The sequence below is a fragment of the Hypanus sabinus genome, chromosome 25 (assembly GCF_030144855.1).
Source record: "Hypanus sabinus isolate sHypSab1 chromosome 25, sHypSab1.hap1, whole genome shotgun sequence".
In the NCBI taxonomy this organism is placed as follows: domain Eukaryota; kingdom Metazoa; phylum Chordata; class Chondrichthyes; order Myliobatiformes; family Dasyatidae; genus Hypanus; species Hypanus sabinus.
Genome location: NC_082730.1, coordinates 50,908,103 through 50,927,465, shown reverse-complemented (window position 1 = coordinate 50,927,465; position 19,363 = coordinate 50,908,103). Strand labels below are relative to the sequence as shown.

At 44.7% G+C, this 19,363-nt stretch overlaps 1 protein-coding gene across 3 annotated transcripts in view; it reads left to right on the top strand.

Moving 5' to 3' along the window:
- LOC132381236 (alpha-1,3-mannosyl-glycoprotein 4-beta-N-acetylglucosaminyltransferase C-like) overlaps positions 1-19,363 on the top strand; it is an 82,252-nt gene that overhangs the window by 27,103 nt on the left and 35,786 nt on the right. The gene's annotated exons all lie outside the window — the stretch shown is intronic.

The following is a 19,363-nucleotide window of genomic DNA, read 5'->3' as shown; positions in this document are numbered from 1 at the left end:
TTTAATTGAGAAAGGAAGTGAAGTATTCAGACATTTTTGGAAAGAATGAAATGCAGTTGCCAGGATAGGCTATGAGGCAGCTCTGTATACAAGGTATGTAAAAATAAACTGATTTTTATCATGTGGCATGACTCGTGGTATATTGTTGTACCCAGTGAGTAATTTATTCTTTCGAAGAAGGATATTATGTTCTGTAACTTTGCATCTGGTATTTGTTCATGTATCATAACACCTTACACCTCTGAATTTTCAGTCCTCGTGATTTTTGCATGCAGACACCTCCAGTGAAGCTATGTGTGTAAAAATGGTTTTCTTTCCTAGTTTAAAACCTCTTCCTCATTCTGGATGTAGCATTCTCTTTCCCTGTACTTTTACGCTCTGTCCACCAGAGAAAGCAGGATCTCCCAGTGGCCACACATTTTAATTCCATGTCCCATTCCCATTCTGATATGTCTATCCATGGTCTCCTCTACTGTCAAGATGAAGCCACACTCAGGTTGGAGGAACAACAACTGGCTACCAGCTGGGTAGCCTCCAACCTGATGGCATGAATATTGACTTCTCTAACTTCTGTTAATGCCCCTCCTCCCCTCCTTACCCCATCCCTGACATATTTAGTTGTTTGTTTTCTTTTCTCTCTCTCTCTGCCCATCACTCTGCCTGTTCTCCATCTCCCTCTGGTGCTCCCCCCTCCCCTTTCTTTCTCCCGAGGCCTCCCATCCCATGATCCTTTCCCTTCTCCAGCTCTGTATCACTTTTGCCAATCACCTTTCCAGCTCTTGGCTTCATCCCACCCCCTCCGGTCTTCTCCTAACATTTCGCATTTCCCCCCTCCCCCCCACTACTTTCAAATCTCTTACTATCTTTTCTTTCAGTTAGTCCTGATGAAGGGTCTCGGCCCGAAACGTCGACATTGCTTCTCCCTGTAGATGCTGCCTGGCCTGCTGCGTTCCACCAGCATTTTGTATGTGCTTTTCCATTGTTGTTAGTTTTGCAATATCATGTTACATGGGACTGTGTTCAGTCTTATTTCATTGTCAGGCCTGTATTTCTATTGCAGATGTTCATCAGGAACCGAATCTGGCCCCTTCCAATTTCTCATTTGCATGCTACCCCTCAACAATTTCACCCAAAAATGCAAAGCCAGTCTCCACAGGAATGTTTATTACACCCACATGTATCATATTATTGTCTGCCTTGACCTATCGAACTTCTCTGACTTTCCAGGGTGAGTGTGTAATATTTCATCCTGGATGAGGAAGAATTTCTTCCAATTAAATATTGTGAAGAGTGAAGCCATCATCTTCAGTAGCAAACTCCAGATATCAAGTCCAAGTTTGACCCTGGCAACTATCTAAAACAGAAGCAAACACTTCAAATTTCATTTCATAATTTTGTCATCCTCTGTAACGTGTCTTTCTACAGTAGTAAAAGTCACTTTTCTATTATCATAATGTTTGTAATAACTTGGTATAGTAATGGCTGGGAGAGTACTCAATTGGAATTGAAGTGAATGGAGGCAGATAACCACAATGAGCATGCAGCTTGGGGTGGGGGGGGGGGGGATAATTATGCTAATAAACTAAATGTCCTATTTGGATATGTATTCATATTGAACCAGATGTCCCCAACATGACATATGAGGTTTATAGCAGACCATGTACACCTGCTGCTGATCCCAAGTTAAAACAATACTCCTCCTTCTGGTCAATGACTTCCTGATTAGTAGGTTAATTTCCCAGTAAGTTTCCACTAATATGAGGGTGTGGGAGGCAATTAAGGTAGGAGTTCTTGGGATATGTGAAGGAAAAGGTTACTGGGAGAAGCTAATTAATGGGACTGATCTGGTGTAGACTCGATGGGCCAATTGGGCTCTGTGTTATTTTGTGCTAGTTATTGCTAATCGTATTTTGTTGACTGTATGTGCAATTGTGACCATTATGTGTGGTGTGTGACTGGACGGTGTTTTGCACCTTGACACTGGAGGAATGCTGTTTCATTTAGTTGAACACGTGAAGGGTTGAATAACAATTAAACTTGAACTTTAAATTATTGGGGCTGGGAAAAGTAAAGGAATAAATAAGATTTGTTTTAAACTTTGAAATGTTTGAAAGGGGTTAATTGTTAAGAGGTCATTGCAAATTGCTGTGGACCATTCACTATTCCACACGGGAATCAATAGAAAGCATCATGAAACCACTTTGGAGGGATACCTTAAGTCAAAGCCACAATAAAAGTGTAGGTTTTTCTCAGTGCTACAGTAGCTAATTATCAGCTCGATCTTCCACTGACAGCAGGACTGACTCTGTTCCATCTGGCGTTAGATAATCAGACCTCACAGATTTCAAACCTTTACCTCTCCACACAGACTTATTAATGCACAGCTTGTCAAAAGAGAAAGAGCACTGAGACTGGAGCTATCAACAGGGCAGAGCTGCTGGCGATTCACCTCTGTGATCCAAACAGCCGTTTAAAGATACAAAATGTCATTACTTCTTCCAGGCTCAAGTTTATTAAATTTGAGGAAGAGTGCATTAGGCACTGGACTGACTCGTTCACATCCATATCGTAAATGTTGAGGCAAGGGGAAATGGGGATGATTTGCATATTGACTGCTATTTCTCATCACCGATGAAGCCTTCATTACAGGCAATGTGACAGATTATGGGCAAAAGTGATGCTGAAATTGAATTGATTTTAATTGACTTTATTTCTTACATCCTTCACATGCATGAGTAGTAAAAATCTTTACATTGCATCTCTATCTGAATGTGTAATATGTAAGTTATAGTAATTTGTAATAAATAGTATGTACAGTAAGATAAAGAGCAAAACAGTCAATATAGCTTAGAAATACAATTGTGTCAGCGTGAATTAATCAGTCAGATGGGCTGGTGGAAGAAGCTGTCCCGGAGCCTGTTGGTCCTGGCTTTTATGCTGTGGTACCGTTTCCCGGATGGTAACAGCTGGAATAGTCTGTGGCTGGAGTGACTCAGGTCCCCAATGATCCTTCTGTAAATGTCCTGAATAGTGGGAAGTTCACATCTACAGATGCGCTCTCTGCACAGACCTGTGATTGAGGGAAGTACAGTTCCCATACCAGGCAGTGATGCAGCCTGGTATGAATTTTAATCAGAGGTGCGATTTACTGAGCTGCAGAAGTATTTTGAGTGTGAGGAGAAAGGTGATGGTTATACTCATCAAACACCATCTGCAGTGCAGTTTTTCCTGCAATACTTTGTTTTTCTGAATTTTCATTTTACCTCGTAGATATTGATGGCAAGGTCAGTATAAATTGTTCATCTTTGGTTAACTTTCAGATGGAGCTGTGCTTCTAGTAAAAACAGGCAGGCATCCGGCTGGAGGTACTGAGTGGGTCAGGCAGCATCGGTGGAGACAAAGGGATAGTCAGTGTTTCAGGTTGAGTCCCTGTGTCAGGGCTTTTGTCTCCAGAGTAATAAGAGCCAGCATCAATGAGGGAAAGGAGATCTTTTTTAAATAAGAATTGCATCTGACATGGAAAGGAGCCTGAAGATGATGATGCCATGTAGCTACCCTCTTTATATTTCTTTTTACTGAGACTCAGCGAGAAATAGGCCGTTCCAGCACCAAGCGGCATTTCTCAGCAACCCCCTGACGTAACCCCAGCCCAATCACAGGACTTAACCCACCAACCACAATGTCTTTGGACTGTGGATGGAGACCAGAGCATCAGGAAGAAGCCCATGTGGTCATGGGGAAATGTACAAAGCCCTTGTAGACAGTGGCAGAGCTGAACCCGGATTGCCTGTACCACAAACACTACAGTACCATGCCATCCTTGTTGGTATGTGTCATGGCCTTGAGACCTGACTCATTAGAAATCTCCCTCTGACTGGTCTTTAAGGAAGTTGTTTACCCATCGACTTGGCAGTGCCTTTAATCCCCACTCTTACTGTCCAGTCAACCCTCCACTCTCATCTGCAGCCTCTTTATCTTCCTCCATCAACTTCACCCATCATTCTCCAGCTCCCATCTTCCTCACCAGCCACCCTCGCTGAGCTTCAGTCACTTGTTGCTAGTGACTCACCATTTTCTCATCACCTAACCGGACCCTTCAGGTCTAAGTCAGCTTTGCACATGACTTTAAGGGGAACCTGTGGCTAGTGCTGTTCCCACGTGTCTGACCCCTGCCCGATGGTGGAGTTGCACGATTGAAGTGGTTGAGTGAATAAGTGCTATAGGTAGGGATAGCGTGTTGGTTAAACTTGTCATTTTATCTTGAATGTTATCAAGCTTTGAGTAAAGGTAAGCACAGGTTGTTTAAAAGCTGCAATTTATTTGATGGAGGAGTTGGTTTTGCCTTTGTATACAGTGTAAGATGTACATTCGCTCCCTGTGAAAAATGTATTCTGGCATTTTACCAGGGAATGCAATTTGCTCTTTTGTACAAGTATCTGTTTAGTGATAAGTTTCTTTATTGTGAGTATGATAAAACTTTATAATTAGACAATCTAAGTGGATTTTTTTGTTATAAACAGTTGCTCTTGAACCGCACAATTCTTTCTTTTTCTTCACCAGTCTGATAGAGGATGGAATTTGCATTTATGTTCAGTGTTGGCAATTAAGAACCTTTTATTAAAGCAAAAATGTTTCCATTTTCCTGACTTCAGCATGTCTGGATGACACACATGAGAGATGATTAGCTGTAAGAATAACAGTGAAACTGTCACAGGTCGCTGTTGTTTCTGATGTTCACACTTAACCAAGTGACCCAGTAGGTCAGAAAGATGTCTTGACTTGCTGAATTTATCCAAGACACAAGATAAATTCCATTGCAAAGGACAGCATTGAATCACATGAAAGGGTAAATAGTGGTGTAATAACTTTTAGAAGTTGGGGTCTTAATCCTTCATAATTTATCTCTAGGATTTTTGTTTATATTTTCCTATTTCACTTCCATCTCCTTTCTCCTCGCTTCAATTTCTGAGCATGATGTTAGAATAAATTTAATACCCTTGCAAATGTCCCACCAAATGGCTGTTGTGTTAAAACAATTACATTTACTGTTTATTTTATTCCGGTTTGCAATGACTATCGGCTCCAATTTGCTTAGGTCACCCATCAAAATGGCTGTGGTGGTTTTGTGATTCTGGCATAGCATTTAGTCGTCCCTCCATAAAGATTAGCTTTCTGTTAACCATAGCTAATCAGTATAAAATATCTGAATTTCTAGTACAGAATACTCTATATACTTCTAAATATATTCTTCTAGCTTTATGATAAACCTTTCTTCCTTTGCAGTAGGATTTAATAGACATCTGCAGATCTAGGTGATCTAATTTGAATTAATGATGGGATAAGAAGTTCAAGTTGAATTGTTATTCAACCATACACATAAATAAAACAGAGTTCTCCCAGTGCCACGGTGCAAAATACAGTATTAATAGTCACTCACAGCACAAGGCACATTTCTTGCATATAATTATGATAGTAGTAAAACATGGTCAGAAAAATAATAATACTATGATGTAGCCCAGGTCCACGGGTGTCCTGGCCTGAAGATTAATGGTACGTGGGAAGATTGTCCTGGAGCCATGTTTCTGCAAAAACAAGTTCTTTATCATGCATTGGTGCAGCCACAAATTCACCATGCCTACATGGAGAGCAGGATGGGCCCAGCCCAGATATCTACTGCACCACACCACCTTGGGCATCTCCTCCCTTGGGTGCTGAAGCAGGTGACCCCCGTGGCACGAGGGCCTGGTCTGCACTACAGCTGAGGCCTCGCAGCTACCCTGCCACCCGTTTCCCCTGTCAACCAGAGAACTGGACTTCTACATTACCAATGTCCAACAGGGTCTTGCGATCGCAACGCTGGGGTTACTGTAGTGGGCAGCAACACAATACGCAAGAAGCCCTGCTCCCCCACTACTGAGCAACTCACTGATGGGGTAGACCTACCCTTGATATCCAGCAGTGTCTTGTGATCGTTTAGGAAAGAAAGACGTAAAATAATTACACCTCTGTTCAGGCTGCTGCGACCAAGCGTGCCAACTGATCGGAAGATTTTTGACATGCCGTCTGGAGTTGACTAGTCTCATGCAAAGTTCTTAACTGCTAGCTTGAATTGATGTAAAGATCTGTCAGTTTTAAAGCCCCATTAAATATAATAGCAATGCTTTGAAAATTACACACATTTGTGGGTTGAATAATTATAGGCCCCTTTAACTGCTAAGTATTACTAGAGCCATTACTTTCTTAATTATTTACAATTAAAAGTAACAACATCATGAACAGCCCTATTTTCAATTGGTGGGCCCAGCCTGAGCTGCGTGAGATCAGAGAGCAATGAATTGCAATGTTCCAGGAAGGAAATAAAATCACCGGGGGATCCTCTGTCTCGTGACATGTCTCAAAATTTGCATACAGTCGGCCCTCCTTCTCCGCGGGGGATTGGTTCTGAGACACCCTACGGATACCAAACAACGCGGATGCTCAAGTCCCTTATTTAACCTGTGATGGTCTTTAGGACCCAGTGGAACCCCGGACTTTATTCAACATGTCTCCGTGCAGTGGACATTAGGACCTGGCGGCGCAGCTCTGAATTCGCAGTTTTTCTGTTCACGAAAATAATCACGATCACGATTGAAAGTAAGATGGAAGTAATAAAGCGATCGGAAAGAGGTGTAACGCCGTTGGTCATTGGAAAAGCGTTAGGCTATAGTTGGTCAACAATCGGATCAATTTTAATGGAGCCTGTGAAAGACCCTGCCCCGATGAAAGCTACGATTATTACTAAGCAAAGCAGTGGTTTAATTATTGAAATACGTATGTTTCTTAATTGTTTTATATACATAGAAAGGTAAAATATGTATTGTATACTAAGAAAAACGTTTGACTAACTGAAGCTAAATAATACCAGATATACCTGTTCTGACTTCAAATCCGACTTAAAGACGGACTCAGGAACGGAACTCATTCATAACCTGGGGACTGCCCGTACTTAAGTCATTCCTAGATTACTTATACCTAATACAATATGAATGCTATATAAATAGTGTTATACTGTATTGTTTAGAGAATGACAAGAAAAAATAGTCTCTACATGCTCAAATGAGTGCTGGAGAGAGAACTTACAGGTTTTCCCGATCCGCGGATGCAGAATCTGCGGATAAGGAGGACCGACTGTACTTATACAACGTCGTGTTTTCCCTCCCTCAATCATCCCCATTACCAGCACACCCTTATAAATATAAACTAATTGAATGGCAGAACAAGCAAGAGAAGGTGACTGTTTGTCTCACGTTGTGCTCCACTTTAGAGAGCTGAAAAATCAAGGGATGTGAAGCTGCCGCTTAGTTAAGATCAGCCATGACCCTAGTAAATGTGGTAGCAGATTTATCGGATGTCTGGTCTATTCTCTAACCCTTATTTTGTATGCTCTTGGAGCTCCACAGCCCAGAAGTGAACCTTCAGCCCAACTTGTCCGTGCTGACCAAGATGTCTGTGTAGGCTAGTTCCACTTGCCTGCATTTGACCCACAAGCCCTATTTCTATCCCTGTACCTGTCTAAATGACTTTTAAATGTTGTAATTGTACATGCAGCTACAGCTTCCTCCGGCAATTGGTCGCACAAACACAACACCCTCTGTGAACAAGTTGCCCCTCGTGTCTCTTAAACCTCACCTTAACCCTATGCCCCTAGTTTTAGATTTGCCTACCTTGTGTAAAATAGTGACCACCCACCTTATGTTATCTATTCCTCGTGCGTTTATAATGTCACCTCTCAGCCTCCAGCACTCCAGAGAGAAAGTCCCGCCCTATCCGTCTTTCGTATGGCTAAACCAGAATTGCACACTATACTCAAAGACAGGTTTTGTTTATTATAGAAACAGAAATCTACAGCATGTTACAGCCCCTTCAGCCCACAATGTTGTGCCAATCATGTAACCTACCTAGAGTTTCCCTACCCTCTATTTTTCTGAGCTCCATGTACCTATCTAAGAGTCTCTTAAAAGACCCTACTGCATCTTATGTTGTTCTGGCTAGCCTGGCACACTAGTCACGAACAGTGAGATTTGACATGGTCAGTATATCATAAATGCATGACAACATTTTATGAAGGAGTTCTTCCACGGCTTGGGAAGTGAGTTTACTGAGTCATGCACAACAACAGGATCCGAGGTATGCTTGTTGGTCTATGCTGGGCTACATAATCAGGTGTGAGGCATTGTAAATGACCTTGGCCTTTGAATTTGTGGTAGGAGGCAGCAAAGGAAAAAAAAAACAGACTCCCATGGAGGATTATGATCACCCTGCAGGTGATACAAGGACAGCTTTCCTGGGCACAGTGAAATAGCAGAGGTTCAGGAGCCGCAGATTAGGTTAAAGGTGTTTAACCTGACGGGAGAATGATTTGGAGATGTTGACTATTTAAACCAACCAAGCGGACTTTGAACTGTAGAGGCCCCCAAGTGTCTGGAAATGTAAGTAAATAATATTTGCATTTTTAAGTACCTTTTATGTCCTCAATGTTCCCAAGCAGTTTATAATCCAGCTAATAGCTATAAATTAGTTACAGATTAGTAGGCAGCAAGGAGATAATCATAGCATTGTGATACTGGTGGTGATGGGAAACTTGTTCAGAACAATGGTCTCTTTTGCATCTTTTAAAACTGCCCCATGGAATCTTTAAGCAACACACAAAATGCTGGTGGAACACAGCAGGCCAGGCAGCATCTATAGGGAGAAGTACAGTCGACGTTTCGGGCCAAGACCCTTCTTCAGGACTAATTGAAAGAATAGAGAGTAAGAGATTTGAGAGGGGGAGGGGGAGATCCAAAATGATAGAAGACCGGAGGGGGTGGGGTGAAGCTAAGAGCTGGAAAGGTGATTGGCAAAAGGGATACAGAGCTGGAGAAGGGAAAGGATCATGGGACGGGAGGCCTCGGGAGAAAGAAAGGGGGAGGGAGGCACCAGAGGGAGATGGAGAACAGGCAAAGAGTGATTGTGAGAGGGGCAGAGAGAGAAAAACAGGAATGAATGAATAGATAAATAGATAAATAAATAAGGGATGGGGTAATACGGGGAAGGGGCCATTAACGTAAGTTAGAGAAACCAGTGCTCATGCCATCAGGTTGGAGGCTACCCTGATGGAATATCAGGTGTTGTTCCTTCAACCTGAGCGTGGCTTCATCTTGACAGTAGAGGAGGCCATGGATAGACATATCAGAATGGGAATGGGACGTGGAATTAAAATGTGTGGCCACTGGGAGATCCTGCTTTCTCTGGCGGACAGAGCGTAGGTGTTCAGTGAAACGGTCTCCCAGTCTGCATCAGGTCTCACCAATATATAAAAAGGCCACACCGGGAGCACCGGACCCAGTATACCACACCAGCCGACTCACAGGTGAAGTGTCGCCTTACCTGGAAGGACTGTCTGGGGCCCTGAATGGTGGTGAGGGAGGAAGTGTAAGGGCAGGTGTAGCACTTGTTCCACTTGCAAGGTTAAGTGCCAGGAGGGAGATCGGTGGGAAGGGATGGGGGGGGGGGGGGCGAGTGAACAAGGGCATTGCATAGGGAGTGATCCCTGTGAAAAGCAGAAAGAGGGGGAGAGGGAAAGATGTGTTTAGTGGTGGGATCCCATTGGAGGTGGCGGAAGTTACAGATAATTATATGTTGGACCTGGAGGCTATTGGGGTGGTAGGTGAGGACAAGGGGAGCCCTATCCCGAGTGGGGTGGCAGGCAGATAGGGTGAAAGCAGATGTGCGGGAAATGGGAGAGATGCGTTTGAGAGCAGAGTTGATGGTGGACGAAGGGAAGCCCCTTTGTTTAAAAAAGGAAGATATCTCCTTCATCCTGGAATGAAAAGCCTCATCCTGACAGCAGATGCGGCGGAAACAGAGGAATTGTGAGGAGGGGATGGCACTTTTGCAAGAGACAGGGTGGGAAGAGGAATAGTCCAGGTAGCTGTGAGAGTCTGTAGGCTTATAGTAGATATCAGTAGATAAGCTGTCTCCACAGGTGCCCACAGATACACCTTTGGTTTGGAGGAAGTGGGAGGAGCTAAAGGAGAAATTATTGAGAGTAAGGACTAATTCTGCTGGACGGAGGAGAGTGGTGGTAGAGGGGAATTGGTTAGGTCTGGAATCCAAAAAGAAACGGAGAGCTTCCTGGTGGGGGAATGGAGGTATATAGGGACTGGACATCCGTGGTGAAAATAAGGCAGTGGGGACCAGGGAACTTAAAATCATTGAAAAAATTCAAACCAAAGGTAGATCCAGGGGTATCAGTATGGGTCCCAGTTATGCCTGCCTTTTTATTGGCTTTGTGGAACAGTCCATGTTCAAAGTCTATACGGGTATCCATCCCCCTCTTTTCCTTTGCTACATCGACGACTGCATTGGTGCTGCCTCCTGCACGCATGCTGAGCTCGTCGACTTCACTAACTTTGCCTCCAACTTTCACCCTGCCCTCAAATTTACCTGGTCCATTTCCGACACCTCCCTCCATTTTCTTGATCTTTCTGTCTCCATCTCTGGAGATGTCTTATCTACTATAAGCCTACAGACTCTCACAGCTACCTGGACTATTCCTCTTCCTACCCTGATTCTTGCAAAAATGCTGTCTCCTTCTCACAATTCCTCCGTTTCCACTGCATCTGCTCTCAAGATGAGGCTTTTCATTCCAGGATGAAGGAGGTGTCTTTTTTTTAAACAAAGGGGCTTCCCTTCGTCCACCATCAACTCTGCTCTCAAACGCATCTCTCCCATTTCCTGCACATCTGCCCTCACCCCATCCGCCTCCCACCCCACTTGGGATAGGGTTTCTCTTGTCCTTACCTACCACCCCACCAGCCTCCAGGTCCAACATATAATTCTCCGTAACTTCCGCCACCTCCAGCGGGATCCCACTACCAAGCACATCTTTCCCTCCCCCCCCCCCCCCCCCGCTTTCCGCAGGGATCGCTCCCTACGCGACTCCCTTGTCCACTCGTCCCCCCCATCCCTTCCCACCGATCTCCCTCCTGGCACTTATCCTTGTAAATGGAACAAGTGCTACACCTGCCCTTACACTTCCTCCCTCACCACCATTCAGGGCCCCAGACAGTCCTTCCAGGTGAGGCGACACTCCACCTGTGAGTCAGCTGGTGTAGTATACTGTGTCTGGTGCTCCAGGTGTGGCTTTTTATATATTGGTGAGACCCGACGCAGACTGGAAGACCATTTCGCTAAACACCTACGCTCTGTCCACCGGAGAAAGCAGGATCTCCCAGTGGCCACACATTTTAATTCCACGTCCCATTCCCATTCTGATATGTCTATCCATGGCCTCCTCTACTGTCAAGATGAAGCCACACTCAGGTTGGAGGAACAACACCTGATATTCTGTCTGGGTAGCCTTCAACCTGATGGCATGAGCACTGATTTCTGTAACTTCCATTAATGCCCCTCCTTACCCCATCCCTTGTTTGTTTATTTCCTTTTTTCTTTTCTCTCTCTGCCCCTCTCACAATCACTCTTTGCCTGTTCTCCATCTCCCTCTGGTGCCTCCCTCCCCCTTTCTTTCTCCCGAGGCCTCCCGTCCCATGATCCTTTCCCTTCTCCAGCTCTGTATCCCTTTTGCCAATCACCTTTCCAGCTCTTAGCTTCATCCCACCCCCTCCTGTCTTCTCCTATCATTTTGGATCTCCCCCTCCCCCTCCTACTTTCAAATCTCTTACTATCTCTTCTTTCAGTGAGTCCTGACGAAGGGTCTCGGCCCGAAACGTCGACTGTACTTCTCCCTATAGATGCTGCCTGGCCTGCTGCGTTCCTCCGGCATTTTATGTGTGTTGCTTAAATCTTCCATGGGGCCGTTTTAAAAGAAGCAAAAGAGACCAGTGTTCTGAACAACAGGTTTCCCATCACCACCGGTATCACTATGCTGTGATATTTTGTGCGTGTTGCTTGAATTTCCAGCATCTGCCGATTTCCTCATGTTTGCGCCATAGAACCTTTCACCATCTCTGTCTCACCCAGATGGCTTCACCAGTAGCAGGGCACTGGGTCAACCTGGCTCACTGCTCAAGTGGGTATAGTGCTGATGAAGAATGTTGTGACACATGCTATCAGTTCCATCTACTCTGCACGGATTAGCTACTGGACAAATTTTTTTAAATGTAGATACTTAACTCTTGCACTGAAAATGCTGGCAACAAGCACAGAAGATGTAGAGAGAAAGTTGTTATTCTGTTTTGTTTTGAAAATGATTGCCTTTCAGAAATATTGAACTGGATCTGGCCCATAGCTTGCACTCTCCCCTGCACTCCCAGGCTTGGCCCACAGTAGCCCTGATCTTTGGCAGCCAGATAACCTTGGAGCCGGTTTTGCTGTGATGGGAAGCAGAAACTTGTGATGTGAGCATATATTTTCTGTTTCCACATGTTTTCGTTAATCAGGGCCGTATGGAAGTACTGGGAAAATATAAATATTTTTATTAATCTTATTTAGAGATACAGCATAGTAACAGGACCTTCCATCTCAATGAGTCCCTGCAGACTAATTAAGCCCATGTAACTACAAGCCTGCACCTCTGCAGGAAAGGCACCAGTCACGCTAAGACATCCAAACACCTTACAGATAGCAGGAGAATTGAATGCAGGTCACTCGCACTATCTTAGCATTATGCTAACTACTGAGCGACTGTATAAAACAAAAATAGTTAAACTAAATTCATCTAAAGCACAACTAATGTAAAATAGATAGTAGATGTAAGTGTAATGCTCTGGTTAAGGTTTTGACTGCTATGTTTAGGCATTCTGTTTTAGCAGTTTTCTGCAAAAGCAGTGTGTTCTGCTGGTTTCGTCTAAACATAAGAAGCTATGTTGATTACCTTGGGGGTGTTGTGTCAGCCAATCAGGATGGTGGGATCGGGAGAAGGTTCTAGAGACAGTGGAGTGGAGAGAGATTTTTGACGGACAGTAGTCTGCTTTGGGGCCTGTTGGCAGGAGGTGCAGAATGGGGCACAAGGGATGCAGTTAAAAGGAGAGACCCTGTTGCAAGAAGTGCTTTGTTCAGATGAATGGCCCCAAGGAGGAAGGGCCAGTACTCCTGAGACAGAGCCAGTTTGTCCAAGATGGACTTCAAGGGAAGTTCAGAATGTGGTGGGTGCTTTCACACAGACTGTGGGTCTAGTGTATGATACACCGCAGAATACTCCAATATGACTTTCAGTGGTCATGTGCACATTTAATGGGTCCTTTAACGGCCCAACTTTAATAGGTCCCTTTATTTTCTTTTTTTCCTTTTCATTAATCGCTTACTTTTCACAAATTTTCTGGCCCCATACAGTTTTGCTTGAAACATCCATCTTCTCCACAGTTGTAACGGAAAACTCCGGTTGCCTCTCCAGTCAAGGGAGCCTTTTCAGCAGCATCCCGCTGTGTCGTAACTCCTGCACATAGGCGGGGTTTCCCAGCGGATGTGCCACGTTCGGCTGAAACCTTAGCAGACATCCGTCGAGACAGGTCATGTTAGTGAAGTCTTGTAACTTCATGCGAATGTGTGCTGCTGTTTTAGATCTCTGAGCCATGGCTGGTGTGAGGATGGGTGAGCAGATGCAGAGTGTTCAGCAACAGGGCAGAACTGGTCAGCACAGCCTTTTCTGCTGCTGTACTCCCGCCAGTACGGGGATGCATAAGCTACAGCTTGTCTCTGCTGCTCCAGGATCTTTCAGCGTGACCCGGCCCATTAGTTCCTCATCACCAGTGCTGAGTGTTACCTTGTAAACCGGATACGTCTCCATAGACCAACGATTTCTGCTTCTAGCATTTTATTGACTGTAGTACCTCCTATACCTAATAAAGTGGCCAGTGAGTGTAAGTTTGTAGTTTTTTGCAGCTGCAGCTCATCCACCAAGTTTCGACATGTTGTGCGTTCAGAGATGCTCTTCTGCACACCACTGTTGTAACGCGTGGTTATCTGAGTTACTGTCATCTTGAACCAGTCTGGCCGTTCTCCTCTTGGGTCTCATTAACAAAGTATTTTTGCACACAGAGAACTAAAGCACACTGGATTTTTTTTAAATTCTCTGTCAGCTCTAGAGACTGCTGTGCATTCAAATCCCAGGGGATCTGTTTCTGAGATACTCATCTGGCAGCCATTCTACAATCAGCCACTCGGATCACATTTCCTTCCTTTTCCGATGCTTTGTCTGAACAAAACCTGAACCTCTTGACCACTTCTGCATGCTGTTTTCCTGCTGCCGCGGGACTGGCTGATGAGATAATTGCATTAATGAGCAGATGACCCTCAACACTGGACACTCGAGTGTAACTGCCTCCGATGTGTTGCCTCTAGAAAATTTCAGACTTGATTAACTCTAAATGTTCCTAACCCATTATCACTAAGAATGCATAAAAATGTCTCCCAACACATTTGGAGAGGCAGGATGCGGGATGGTTAATGTAACAATATTACAGCATCGATGACCCGAGTTTAATTCCACTGCTGTTTATGAGGAGAATCCGTGACTGCATGGATTTTCTCTGGGCACTCTGTAATCCTCCCACACTAGGAAGATGTAGGAATTGGTAGTTGATGGGTGTGATTGGGCAGCATGGGCTTGTTGGACCAGAAAAGCCCATTGCCATGGTGAATCTGTAAATAAAGTAGGTCGATAGTGCCCAGGTGAGTGGTAGAAAGAGGAGGAAGGTGATGGGAATGTTGGAAATTTTTTTTTAATGGGATTAGTGTGTTATTAGTGTCAAATGGGAGAATGGTGGTCAGGGCTAAATGGTCTATAATACTCAACACCAGCAAGACCAAGGAATTGATTACAGATTTCAGGAAGGAGATGTTTGGAGAACATACACCAATCCTCATTAATGAGTCAGCAGTGGAAAGGGTGAGCAGGAATCCTGGGTGCAACATTCTTGATGATCTATTCTTCTGAACTATAGCTGCATGATGCACCATCAATAACTCACTCTGAGATGTAAAGGCGAGATATCGGCTTTTATTGACTGGTAGAAGGAACAAGCAGTGAGTGACCACCACACTACATCTTGGAGGCTGAGAGGCCGGGCTCCGGCCTCAATCGCCTTTATACAGGGGTGTGTGGGAGGGGCCACAGGAGCGGTCAGCGGGGGAGGGGGGGTGCGTGTCCAGACAGGTATATGTAGTTCACCACACTGCAATTCAAATGCTTTTGAACACTCAAGCCTTTTGTTTGTAGGTTGGAATCCCTGTGCAGACGCTGTAACCGTGGAGTTTGGGAGGGACAAAGTCTTGTTCACTGCATTGCTTAACTGATCCAAAACGTGATCACCTGTTACTTTATTAAGGTGCTGAAGAGAGATGGAGGAGCTCAGCAGGCCAGGCATCACTATTGCGTCGCCTTGTAAGTTGCACACATGTGCAGCCATCTCCATTGACCAATAATCTCTACTTTTATCAGTTTATTTCCTGATTTTAAAAAAATACCTGACTGTAGTACCTCCTGTACCTCATAAAGAGGCCGTTGAGTGTATGTTCAGAGCCTTCTGCTGCTGAAGCCACTCCACTTCAAGGTTCGATGTGTGCATTCTGCGCACCTCTGTTGTGAAGTGTGCCTATGTGAGTGGCCTCAGCTCGAAGCAGTCTGGCCATTTTTTTTCTGATCTCTCTCATTAATTTTCATCCACAGAAATGCTGCTCACTGGATTTTTTTTTATTTTTGCAGCATTCACTGTATCTCTAGAAACTGTTGTGTGTGAAAATCCCAAGACTCTCTGATTAGATATTTGCATTAACGAGCAGGTGTACTTGAAGTGGCCACCGAGTATTTATGAAAATAGTGATGATAATAAGTCTGTCATGTGAGCAGGAGATAAGCCTCCCATGATCCTCTGCCTTTCAATGACACCATGAGTAACTTGTGACCTGAACTCTGAGCCTTGCTTGACCCATATCACTTGAGATATTTCTCTTTGTGTAAATCCCAGTTTTAAAGCGAACTCTTTTGTGATTGTCTATGAAGCGTTTGGAAGGTTTATTTAAAGTGAACCACTGCAGTCCTTTGGTGGAATGTGACTCTGGAGAGTCAAATTTAAAAACAAATTCAATGTAAATGCTATTATCAGAGTATATATATATATATATATATATATATATATATATATATGTCTCTATCTCTATATAAATAAATAAACCTGAGATTCATTTTCCTGTGGGCATACTCAGCAAATCTATAGAATAGTAACTATAACAGGATCAATGAGATTGCAGAAGACAAAAAACTGTGCAAATGCATATATAAATAAATAGCAATAAATAATAGGAGCATGAGATAAAGAGTCCCTAAAGTGAGATCATTGGGTGGGGGTACATTTCAGTTCAGTTCAATTCAAGTTTAATTGTCAGTTAACCATATATGAATGTTCACGAATACAGCCAAACAAGACAGTTTTACCACAGAGTCAAGGTGCAAAGGCACATTACCAACAGTAACACACAAGATCCCAATCACACGACGAGAGTTGCAATGCCCGCCTCTCTAAACCCTCTTCCCACCCCAACAAGGCAGTGGCTTGATGGATACAAGTCAACATCAGTATATTAGTAAAAATGCAATGTCTGTCTGCCTGTCTGTCTTTATAATATATATTATTAGTCCAGATCCCCCCTCCACCCGACGGATATCATCTGCAGACTGGCTCCCGGTGTCCGCTAGGCACACCCTGGTGGGAGGCCCAGTACCTGCCCCAACTCCTGCTAGGTGAATCTGTGGCTTTGAGCCCAATCCTCGCCTACCCGCACATACAGAATATCAGTAAAAACGCAACTAGACAATGTATACGTACATAGTCCTGACCCCTCAGCCCATTTTAGATCCTCAGTCGCCACCCCCAGTAGAGTGCGATGGCTCAGGCGCCTCTCCTCCAGCGGCTGAAAAGCAAACGGCCTTGCAGCTTGAGGCCTGAGTGCCACTGAAGGAAACCTGAATCAGCCACGTCAGAGCTTGTCTTCTGCCGAGCGAAACCCCGGGCCGGCTGCTCCAGCTCCGTTCTGGACACCGCCCCCGGCGAAGCGCACCGACTCCGGGTGGCTGCAAGCAAGTGGCCTGTGGCTTCAGGACAAGTCTTCTCCACAACCGAGGACTCGGCCCCCTCCATCTGCCCCTGCTCAGATCGAGCTCGCTGCACACCAGATTAACAGTTTCCAAAGGGGTCTTGCGATCACAAGAAAAGCGACCAAGATGGCTACTCACTATTTGACCGTGAGCCTCCATCGACTCATGTTGCACAGCTCCTTCATTATCTCCACCAGTGAGCAACTCGCTGATGGTGTAGATCTGTAGTCTTAACATGTAGCAGGATCTTGCGATCATTAAACAGAATGGTAGCACCTTTTGTTGAAGGCCCTGTAGCCAGTCACACTGCCATCTTGCTGGAAGCCTTGATAAGACAAGTGACTGAAGTCATCCCCGTTTGCTCAAAAGCCTGATGGTTTTGGGGTTGCAAACCTGGTGGGGTGAGTTCTGAGAGTCTTGTGTCTTCTTGATGGCAGCAGTGAGAAAAGAGCGTGGCCCAGCTAGTGGCCATTTCTGATGATGGATGTTGCTTTCCTACAGCGGCTTTTCATATGGGTGTGCTCAACGCTTCACCCATGACGTACTGGGCCGAACTTTTTGGGATCTTCTGTTCAGAGGCATTGCTGTTCTTTACCAGGCTGTGATGCAGCCAGTCAATATACATCTATAGAAATTTGTCAAAGCTTTAGATGTCATGCTGAACTCCAGGATTTAGACCCAACCATGAAGAAACAGTAGTGATATTTTTCTGTATCAGGAAAGTGGGAAGAAAGGAAATGGGATTGATCTAAATGGTTCTTGTTGGTCAGCACAGACTCAGTGGGCCGAATGGCCTGTTTTTGCACTGTTTGACTCTGACTCTTTGCCATCCTTATCAGAATCAGGTTTCCTAACCCTTACTATCACCAAATTTGTTGTTTTATGGCAGCAATACAGTGCAAGACAAAGAATTGCTGTAAGTTACAATTTTAAAAAAAGAGGAATAGTGAAGTTGTGTTCATGGGCCGTTCAGAAATCTGATGGAGGGGTGGGGGCGGGGGAAGAAGCTGTTCCTAAAGCACTGAGTGTGGGCCTCCAGGCCCCCGATTGTAGGAATGAAAAGCGGGCATACCTGGAGTGGTGAGGGTCCTTCGCGATGGACGCTGCCAGGCTGTGATTGCTCAAGTGGGTGTAGTTGGGTGGCTTGTGTTTGTTGGGCTGGAAGGGCTTGTTACCGTGCTACGTGTACAGAAACCTGCACGAGCCTTGTGTGACATACACCTCTTACTCAAAATGAAGGGTAGCTGCTGGCGTGCCTTCTTCGTGATTGCATCAATGTGTTAGATCCATACGGTAAGTAGACATTTTTATATCACTGCTCTCACATGTTAAAATTTTTATAAGCACAAAAATGATTTAGCCTATCCCAATTGTTAAAGACACCATGGGCAGGGCATGATTCCCTGCAGAATATTGTGTTATTTATTTTATATACCCAGGATATTTGAAACGGTTCCAGTGTTGCCTTCCTTTGTGAGAAGGCAGTGCAAGGCCATCAGAATCAGTTCCCAGTACAGTCTGGCTGTACCAGGCTGAGAAAGGCAATCAGGCAAAATACTCTTCCTTTGTAATAGCCCTCTTACCAACCAGCATGGGCCAGGTGTTCACCCAGGGCACTAGATGGCATACATATGGCACCTGATATCAAGGACGCCACCCTCTGGGAATAATGGGGAGGCCTAGGAGCTGCATATCCAGTAAGTGCCATTCAGCTTGCAACAAGTGCCCAGCTTCACAACACCATTTGGCATACACACAGCCATCACAGATCCCTGCTCCTGTGCACACTTGTCATTCACCTTATACCTTGTACCTGTACTCAACATCCCACCTTCACCAACACTCCCTGTCGGGTGGGGAAAGCACTTTGTTATTATTTTAGAGAACCTGTCCTGGGCCCAGCTTGTAAGTGCAATTGTGAGGAAACCATGGCAGAGCCTCCACCTCATTAGGAGTTTGTGAAGATGTAATGCTGAATCTAAAACTTTGCAAAAACTTCTTTGGGTGTGTGTTGGAGAGTATATTGACTGGCTGCATCACAGCCTGGTATAGAAACACCAATGCCCTTGAATGGAATATCCTACAAGAAATAGCGGACATGGCCCAGTCCATCACAGGTAAAGCCCTCCTCGCTATTGAACACATCTACACAAAATGTGGTTGTAGGAAATCAGTGAAAGAGACCCCACTACTCAGAAGCCTCAGGACTCACACCACCAGGTTCAGGAACAATTACTGCCCTTCAACCACCAGGCTGTAAAGCCAAAGGTGTAAAGCCATTAGCCCCAT